Source organism: Pan troglodytes, chromosome 3 (genome assembly GCF_028858775.2).
Source record: "Pan troglodytes isolate AG18354 chromosome 3, NHGRI_mPanTro3-v2.0_pri, whole genome shotgun sequence".
Taxonomy (NCBI): domain Eukaryota; kingdom Metazoa; phylum Chordata; class Mammalia; order Primates; family Hominidae; genus Pan; species Pan troglodytes.
In genome coordinates, this window is record NC_072401.2 from 61,057,171 (window position 1) to 61,067,793 (window position 10,623).

The window sequence follows — 10,623 nt, forward strand, 5'->3', positions numbered from 1 at the left end:
TAAAAAAAACAGGGAGAAACTTATGGATAAATATTAGTCTGAGGCAATAATGATGTTCAGCATGTACTACAAAAGCTGAATTCTAGTCTGTTTATATTTTCTTAATGAAGTATCTTCTGAAAATGTATCGGAATATATCAGAATATACTTTCCTAATAAAGTATGTTCTTAAAATAGATCTTCTTTGAAATTCTTAGACCATATATCCAGATACACATATCTATGTCTATCCATGAGTGAACACATAATACTTTCACTAGTTTAATTCTGAGAAGCCTTTTTACATAAAGTGATATGTACATATATACTTAGGAAAATATGTGAACATGACGGTATGCTTGATGGAGAGTCATAAAAATTCCATTATAAATTGGATTACAAAAATTGCAATAATATGATGTGTCTGCTCTTTGGAGATTGATTGTACAAGCTTTTAAATATCTCCGCAGTTAAAAAATTTAAACACAGAAACTCTAAGCAACCACATAGAATGATATAATTGAAATAACATTCTTCAAATTTGCGATATTCTTTTTTTTAAATTTTGAATATGCTGCATAAAGACAGGGATATTCAAGCACCACAGAAGATAAACACAAAAATAACATAATTGTAATTTTAATCTTTAAAATAACATATGAAGCTGAATCTATCTATGTCAAGGACAAATGGTTTATGTAGGAGTTTTCTGAATTAATTTCTTTGCAGAATGCAATATTTCTTAAAAGATAAAACAAATGTGCTATTAGAAGTTTTCCTCTTACTTTAAGTATATTCTTTAGTATTCTTAAGTATATTCTTTAACATTCATATTCTTAAACTTCAATATTAATGATAAACATTACTGAATAACTAAAGTGTGAGTCTTGGAAGGGATGCACCTTCCTGCATCAAGCACCTTACCATCACTCGAGTGTCCTCTACTGATGAAGCTTAACCTTCAACCAGCTGGCAAAAGAGGAATGCTTACAGGATCCTGATTCAGTATCATAAAGCTATATTTGGATCCGAGCTACAGTAAATTGAAAACTGGTGAGGCATAAAATTTCAAATTTCTCATTTGTTATTATTTTAAAGTTGTACCCTAAGACACTGAATCTTGGTAAAGTTTGGATGAGAAGGAGGCATGACTTTCTTTTTTGAAAGTGGGGGGCCATATAGAGGTTCAGACAAAGGTGAGCTTAGAGTTGGCCCACTGAGTCCGCAGTTCCACTGGTGGTCACTTGCCTAATGTCCAAATATATATTAAAAATTGCAATACTAGTAGGTTGGATTTTTTATTTCAGTAGTTGCTGGCTCAGAGTTGGTTAGAGGGGATTCTTGTTGTGCTGAGCCTGTGGATGCCCTTCACCTATCACCACTCTATTCATACTCCCAACAAACCAGCACTGGAGTCGCCAGTTATTTGGTGCTTTACCTATGATAAATATTAATTTTTCCAATTCAAAGTATATGAAGATATATAATTGATTTCATTGTTAGTCCCTAAATAATAAACTGATTAATCACTTTTTGTGTTTATGATCTAGTCAGAACTTTGTTCACGTACTGCACTCATTTTTTCAAGTGATATTTTTCATTAGATTCTTCTTTAGTATAGAGACTTCATTAAGGATACATTTATTATTCATAAGAGATCCAGAATCCTAAGTCATCATGACCATGGCTCAGAGTGACTGGCAAAGAGACAAAATTAATAAAGATCAGATAAACAAGTAAAAATTAATGAATAATCCTTAGATAAGGTGAACTTTGCAGTTGGATTGATCAATAATAATGAAGACATGCAGATTGCAAGAGGTAGGATAGAATGAAATAAAAATTGAGACAATCACATTGAAACAGGGCATAAATACTTTAACAAAGCATATAATGGATAGTTAAGACCAAGAAAACAACTAGAAACTAGAGAGCTTTGGAAGAAAAACTAATCAGGAAAGCTTTAACAGAAGGTGTTAACAAGCAATACTTTTATATTTTAATCAGTTTACTGGTAATTTCGAGATCATTAAGTGATTATTCTTGGGGGCTGTACCAGTCAATCATTCAGTTCCACTTTATTTTATGTAATCAAACAACATTTCATATAATTAGGGAGCACATTTCTGATTTCAAGAATATCTAATTATTTTTGTATTCATCCTCACCTCATCCCATTCTTGTTTTATGTTAGTGACTCTTTCATCTCTGAACATTTGAATCATGCTTATTTAAAAATATTTTTGTAACGTTACGGTGGTTCACATCTGTAATCTCAACCCTTTGGGATGCTGAAATGAGAGCATTGTTTGAGCCCAGGAGTTTGAAATCAGCATGGACAACACAACAAGAGCTTATCACTACAAAAAATAAAATAATTAGTTGGGCATGGTGACATGCACCTGTGGTCCCAGCTACACAGGGGGCTGAGGTGAGAGAACCACTTCAGCTTAGTAAGTTGAGGCTGAAGTGAGCCATGATCACACCACTGCACTCCAACCTGGAAGACTGAGCAAGGCCTTAAAAAATAAATATAAAAATCGAAAATCAAAATCTCATTCTGATCGTTTCCTCTATCTAGAATCCTTGAGTGCAAATCTTCCAATTGTGTATGACTGCTTAGTTTCTCATGTAGTTTTCTTGGGGAAATCTTCAACAGGTTTTGCTTTCTGCAACATCCCTCATGTTCTGTATTGTAAGAGCATCCCTTCACAATTTTTTCAATTGTCTCTGCTGCAGTCTAGGGAGATCTCTAGTTCCACACATTTTTTCCCTACTTATTTTTTAACAGGATGTCACTGCATCCTGTAGAGTAAATTTTGTTCCCTGCTTCTAGAGACTATGTCTCATTAGTTTTCCTCCCAAAAGTCACTTTGTCACAGCTCTTACAAGCATCTATTCACAGAATTCCCTCTGATTTTAACAATCGGTAAACATCCTTCCTTCATTTTTTGTTCGTTTGTTTGTTTGTTTTTACTCTAATGTGGAATCTGAAGTGCAGGGACACAATCTCACCTCATTACAAACTCTGCCTCCCCGATTCAAAGAATTCTCATGCCTCAGCCTCCCGAGTAGCTGGGATTACAGGCGCCTGCCATGACATCTGGCTAATTTTTGTATTTTTAGTAGAGATGGGGTTTCATCATGTTGGCCAGGCTGGTCTCAAACTTCTGACCTCAGGTGATCTGCCCACCATGGCCTCCCAAAGTGTTGGGATTACAGACATGAACCACTATGCCTAGATCTTCCATCATTTTATACTAGGCTATATATGTTGTTGTATGTCATTTTTTCTTGTAGATGTGTATGTGTCTGCAGTAGAATAAATGGGAAAGAATTGAGCCACTTAGGATCACCTCAGTATTCTATGCCGTATGATTAATTTGACGCCTGTTCTTAGGAAACCTATTTTATATTTAAAATATCTATGAATAAATATTTTACAATGCATAATAAAGGTTTCAATAGTTGTAAACTTTTAAATTCACAAACTTTTATGATTTTACTGTGTTTCTATTTTCAATATATAATGAATTTGCTAGTTACACAGTGACTTCTGTTGACTAACTCAACAGCTTATATTTCGGTGATTTAGAGACATGACTGCAAATACTTTGACATTCTAATCAAACCATGGTCCCTGCCCTTGCACTTTAGCAAGGCTTGTGGCTGTCTCAGCAAAGAAAATATGGTAGAAGTGACAGCGTAATTTTGAAGACTATGTTAGAAAAGGCAGTATATTATCTCTGTCTGTCTCCTTGTCTCTGTCTGTCTGTCTGTCTTTGTTTTTACTTATATCTCTTTCTTCCTCTCTCTCTGTCCTTCTGTCTCTTTTTCTTCCTCCGTACACTGTGGAGCCCTGTATTACAGCCAAAGTCTTGATGATAAATGACTGTTTGGGGAGGGGCACACAGAGGAGACTAGGAAGTCAAGATTATTCAGTCAAAAAGGAGTTTCAGTCTTTCGACATCAATCACTAAGTATGTGAATGAATGACCTTCAGATGACTACATCCCCAGCCATCATATGAAAGTAACGACCTGAGAAATACTCTGTATGAACCACCTGGCTGAGCCCACCCAACACTCATGCTATGAGAGTTCTAATAAAATGCTTATTGTTTTTCAAAGTCCCCACTTTTGAGGGTAGTTGGTTGTGAAGTGATAGATAACTAAAATATTTCTAAAAATGTAATTATACATTCGTAATAATATACAATTAATATAGAGGCAAGAAAATGAAAACTACAAATGTAGCATTTTGAAAATAACTGAAACTCAGAAAGGGAGGTCAGCATAGCATGGTGGTTAAGAGCTCTTGCACTCTGCATCCAGTTAGCCTGGATTCAAGTCCCTGCAAAACCACTACAGAATTATGTGGGGTTTGGCAAGTTGCCTCACCTCTATGCCTCAACTTCTCCATCAGTGAAACGGAGATGAAGTAACGCCATTATCTACCTCATGTGGCTGATGAAAGGCCGGATGCATTAACTTGGTAAAGCACTACAGGTGCTATATGTAGCAAACTAAATTTGCATTAATTATAATAATTATTAACTAGACAGAAAAATTTCCACAATGATTTGAGTCCTTACCTAAATTGCCTCATATATTTTTAAAAGTATCATTTTTCAAAAGTAAATGATAAAAATGACAGCATTTGCTATTTTAAATATGTCAGAATTAAATTTCTTATAATTTAATTAACCAAGGGTTGACAAATCAATTGGGTCCTCTGGGCAAAATTTGGTCAGCTACATGTATACATGTTTTTTTTTTAATATTTGAGGTAAAATTACATAAAATAACATGTACTATTTTAACCATTTAGAAGTGAACAATTCAGTGGCATTCACAGTATTGTGTAACTATCACTTCAATCTAGATCCAAAACTGTCACCAACCTAAAAGAATGTTTATACACATTAGACAGTCACTCTCCATTCAAGCTTACCCTATGTTGGTTATATGGCATTTTGTGTTAAAAATCATTCTGTTGTATATTAGAAGATTTTTTTTAAGACATACAAATTATTTTTTTCTTAATTCTCTTGGTGTTATGTATCACATTTATGGGTTTGCATAGGTTTAACCTTCCCTGCATCCCTGAGATAAATCCCAGTTCATCATAGTGTATAATCTTTTTGACGTGCTGTTGAATTTGATTGGCTAATATTTGCTGAGAATTTTTGCATCTATGTTCATCAGAAAAATTGGCCTACAGAATTTTTCTATTTTTTTTTTTACTTTTTGGCTCTTTCTTTCTGGTTTTGCTATCAAGGTGATCCTTATCCCAGCCATAAAACCCTATTTTTTAAAGCATTCAATTCTCCTTAATGTTTCGGAAGAAACATTTTTAGAAAAATGGTTTATTTTTCAATAATTTGAATAAAATTAGTACATTTTTATGGAGTTTTTATTGCTGCTTCAATTTTGTTACTCGTTATTCCTCTACTCATGTTTCTGTTTCTTCATAATTCAATCCTGATTTGTTGTACATTTCTAAAAGTTTGTCTATATCCTTTGGATTTTTTAATTTGCTGGCAGGTACTTGTTTATGATAGTCTCTTATAATCCTTAGTATTTTTGTGTATCAGTTGTTATGTATCCTTTTCATCTCTTATTTCATTTATTTGAGTCATCTATTTTTGTAGCTATTCTAGTTGAAGCTTTTTCAATTTATGTATTAAAAAAAACAACTTTTCTCCTCTTGATCTTTAAATATTTTCCAAATGATGTTTTAACTTTCTATTTATATTTTTGGTGTTTCCTGAGCTCTTTTATAAAAAGATGTGCTCTGAATTCTCTGTCAGAAATGTTATATATGTTTATTTCTTCTACTGCATTAGGTGAGTTCTGTTGTTTTTTAGCGGTGTTGTTTCCTTTCATCTGTACATTGCTGTTTCCATATTTAAAGAGATATTGACATGGTATAGCTCTTATAGGTGTATTCTTGTGCTGTTCAACCTTTACTATTTATTATTGGAATCTAATTCCTTGCCACCAGTTGCTTTTTGTTTGGGCAAGGACTTCATATTTGCCACCAGAATTTAATACTGCACCAAAACTCAATATTTGCTCTAATGTTGTTTTCCAGTCTTGGGAGACTTATTGTGAGCATCTGAACATAAATGCTGCACTGGAACTTAAACCCAGACTTGCAGTGATTTCTAGGTCTGCGACAGATTTAAACAATCATTGGAACTTAATTTCAAACCTTATACTTGTTTCCCAGTCATGGAAAATCTCCATCCACATGACTCCCTGGGAATTGTAAAAAATCTTGTCAAAGATTCAGACCTTCTCTTAGATCTTGCCTCCTGCAGTGCTATGGTTCTGGTCAGACTCCTCAGTGTGGCATCCCTGTAGCTAGGTACACAAAGCAGACGCCAAGATCTGTGGGCCAATCACTGTGATTACTACTCTCACTTTTGGTCTCAAATTTACCCCAGGTGGTTCAGCCCTGTGAACACTCTTAATACCTCTTGTGGGGTGGGACAAATGTGGGCTTTCCCTCCAAATTTACAGACCCATGAAGAAATTATATGTCCACTTGAAATTCCCTCCTCCCATTTCAATAACTGCAGGTAAAATTAAGTTATCTCACAGTGGTGTCATTTTTGTGTGTGGAAGGGGTTGGTATAGCCCCCAAAAATTATTCATCTTACCAATCATAAGTTTGTCATGTCCGTGAGTCTTGGGGTTTTCTCCTTCTCTATTGAGATCTGGTGAATTCAGAGTGGCATTTGTGTATTTGGATAGCTACTAGTTGTACTTTTGTTGGGGAATTGATGTTGGATTTTTAAAATTTTATTGTTTTGTTGACATCACAAAATGCCAACAAATTGACACTTGATATTGTTGAAATAGTTTTATGAGTTTACTAACCATTATGTTTTTAGGATTTGATGTCTACCAAATATTAAACAAGATGGACATTTCTCACTTAAATGTTCTGTATAACTATCTGATTGTGTGCTTTTTCTAGTAAATAATTATTATATACTGAAGCCATATGTTTCTAACACAAACTTTCTCATTTCTATGCTAAAATGCATCTCAGAATATAGGGACAATACAACTATATATATGTCAACTTCAAAATTTTATTTTAGAAGTATGCGTAAACTGTATTATTCTATTTGGCATTGCATCTTTATAATGAAGAAAATTTTTTTCTCTGTAGGAAATGGAAGAATTTTTCCAGCGCTCTGATAAGGATGGTGTTGTTGTGTTTTCTCTGGAGTCAGTTGTAAAAAACCTTACAGAAGAAAAGGTTTATCTTATCACTTCCGCCCTGGCTCAGATTCCACAAAAAGTCAGTAGAACCTCCAATCCTTATAAGAAGCTATTCACACAATGGAGAAAGTATGGCTTTCCATTTGGAACTTGAATCTCACTTTTCAATTTGCGTAACAGGCATTAGATTTACGTAACAATTTGGAAAGCATTACGGTAGTGTATGTGGACACAACTGATTATTTGCCTAGTGATCTTTTCTATTGCTTTAGAAACACATCTCTTGCTTGTCATTTGTTAATAATAAAATAAAAATAGTGCATTAAGTCCCTATTTCACATTGCAGGATTTGAAATCTTGAGACATATTCTGATGACTCCAAAGGAAACTTTTTAAATACACTAGCTCAAAGGAATATACAAATTGGGGAATTATATAAGAAAGAGAAGAATCATGCTCAATAGTATTCTCAACATATTTGATTATATACGAACTCTATTCCATGTATTTGAACATAAAAGTAGAAGCTTAAATTTATGTAGTCTTTCTAATGAACTAGAGTTTTCTATAGTTAAAAGGCAATTACGGTTTTAATATTATAGTCTAGCAACCTGCATGTAATTCTTTATGATATTCAATTAGTTTTGTTATTACTGTAATTCTAGTTTTCCTCTCTTTAGTTAGTGCTATTTATACACCAGCCTAGAGGTTTTTTTTTTTTTAATTTTATGTTTAGTTAAATTTCAAAACACTCAATAAAAGCAAGTATGGTAAATAGGAATGTGAAATTGGTTTTAGTCATGAGATTCTCTTTTTGGGAGTTCAGGGTATCTATGTAATCCTTTGTTTTCAAGTGTGAGATTTTCATATACGTTTCTAGAAAGAAAAAAGTATGGAACTAAGATACAAATACAAACAAAATTTAACCTTCAACAATGAAATATAGGTAACTCCTCTCTGTTTTTTAATTAAAGATAAATGAAATAAAGGAGAGAAGGAGGCATGAAGAGAAAAGACAACCAACTACCCAAAACCAGACAAAAACCAAAGCAATGTTTGTCTCTGGGAAACTATAAATTTGATAATAGAGCTAGAATGGCCAAGTGATTTACATTTACACAGAAGTTGTGTGTCCTTAAGAAACTGAACTTCCATATGCTGACAAATTAGCCAACACTGCTTTATTTTTTTGTTATTTTTATAATCTCACTCCTAGATGATTTGAGTTTGCAGGAAACAAAATAATAAATGGTAACCCCAAGAGTTGAATGGTACCTACCCTTTTAAGAGGTGACTGTCAACAGTCTTACTATTTTTTTCAGTGATTACATATGACCCTTATATACTCCTGTCTCAAATATCATCTGAAATAAAGTGGATTGTATGAATTATAATGATCTGAAAACTCAAAATGCTATTATCTTGTGGTTTAACTTGTGAAATGCATACATTTTCTTCCTCAGGTTTTATGGAGATTCAAAGGAAAGAAACCAGCTGCACTGGGAACCAATACTCAGCTCTACGTTTGGATATGCCAGAATGATCTTCATGATAAGATTATGACATAGTAAAAATGAGGAATTTCATAAGGGAAAAATTGAATAACTGTTTAACACCTAATAAATTTAACAAAAATTTAAAATTTATAGTTTGTTATTTTACCTTTAATTTTAAAGTATATATAATTGAGTAATTGTTGGTCATTATATTTTTTGATTCTTACTTTTATTTTTAAGGTAAGTTTCAAGCAATGCAGAAATAAATTATTGCCTGTTTTCCTTAAGAAACAAATTTCTTTTGCAATGATGCCCTTTCTGTTCACTTTTGTAGAAAATTCTGCCCTCTTCAGTGAGTTATTTCAAAGATTTTTTCCCTACATGTCTCTGAAATTCTTTTAAGATTATGATAATAAAAACCATACTTCTCATTCAGTTTCCCAACTAGGTCATGCACAAACCAAAGCTTTTATCACTCATGGTGATATAAATGGGATCTATGAAGCTATTTACCATGGAGTCCCTATGGTGGGAGTTTCCTATGTTTGGTGATCATCTTGACAACACCTCTCACATGAAAGCCAAAGGAGCAGCTGTGCAGATGAACATGAATACAATTACAAGTACAGATTTGCTTAGGTCTTTGAGAACAGGTATCAATAATCTTATGTAAGTATTACTGCTTTAAAAGGCTTATCTACCATTGATTATGTTATATATCATACTAGAAAATGTTAGGGCCATACTGGAAGACTATTTAAAAGATCTTCCCTCTCAATCTCAGGTATTATCATCTTAGTATTGCCATTATCTTAGTATTGCAATGATTATATCATCAGGTATAATCATCTTAGTATTGCAATAGTCCTGGAAATGATAGTTCATAGAGTGTCAATCCTCCTTCTTGGAAGCAGTAGATTTAAATTAACAACCAGCTTACTAAGTATTTTTCTATGTCTTCATTTTACCCCATTCTGCTAAGAATATGTGTCTTTTTCAATTTCCCCACCGTATCTGTTCAATGCTATGCAACCAATGAAGTTCATATCACAACAAAAATAATTCTTTTATTCAACAAGCTTTTGCCTTGTATAACATATGCTACGGTTTACCTACTTCTTTTTAATGAAAACAAAACAAAACTCTGTTTTCCATATGTGCTCTTGCTTTCCAGTTATAAAGAGAATGCTATAAGATTATCAAAAATTCACCATAATCGACCTGTAAAGCCCCTGGGTTGAGCAGTTTTCTGGATCGAGTTTGTCATGCACCACAAAGGAGCCAAGCACCCTCGGCTAGCTGCACACAACCTCTCCTAGTACCAGTGCCACTCTTTGGGTGTGATTGTGGTTTTGCTGGTCTGTGTGGCAACGGCTATATTTTTGGTCACAAAACTTTGTTTGATTTCCTGTCGAACATTTGGTAAAATAGGAAAGAAGAAAAAGAGGAAATAGATGTTTCCGAATTTGGGAAAGGCAAGAATGGAGCAATCTTGTTAATATTTCATCCACAGATAATTTAAAGAGAACACATTACTTTCTCCTCATTTTCATATTTTCCACTCTAAAACTCTGGGGCTTTCTGAAGTCCTTTATGAGACTCCCTGCCACTCAAGAGCTATTGCTTGTAAGACTTTCATTCTTCATCAGTCTGGCGTTGCGTTTTGAGATCAGCAGCAATCAGAGTCCAATTGGCCTTGTGTTTGCAATATGTTCTGCCCTAACCATTTCGTCCTTTCCCAAGAATCTGCTCAGGGTTGCTATCCTCTCTCTCTATGAACTCCCAACCTAGAGTCCCAAAACCCATGAAAAACAAAGAAAGAAATATTGAAAAATAGGATTTTTAATGAGACTAATGTTTACATGAGTTATCTGAGAGGAAAGCAAAATTTACGTATCTACTATACATAT

General features: G+C 33.8%; 1 pseudogene; it reads left to right on the forward strand.

Moving 5' to 3' along the window:
* Positions 1 to 7,167: 7,167 nt before the first annotated feature.
* On the forward strand, positions 7,168 to 10,167 carry LOC743267 (UDP-glucuronosyltransferase 2A2-like; annotated as a pseudogene).
* Positions 10,168 to 10,623: the final 456 nt, after the last annotated feature.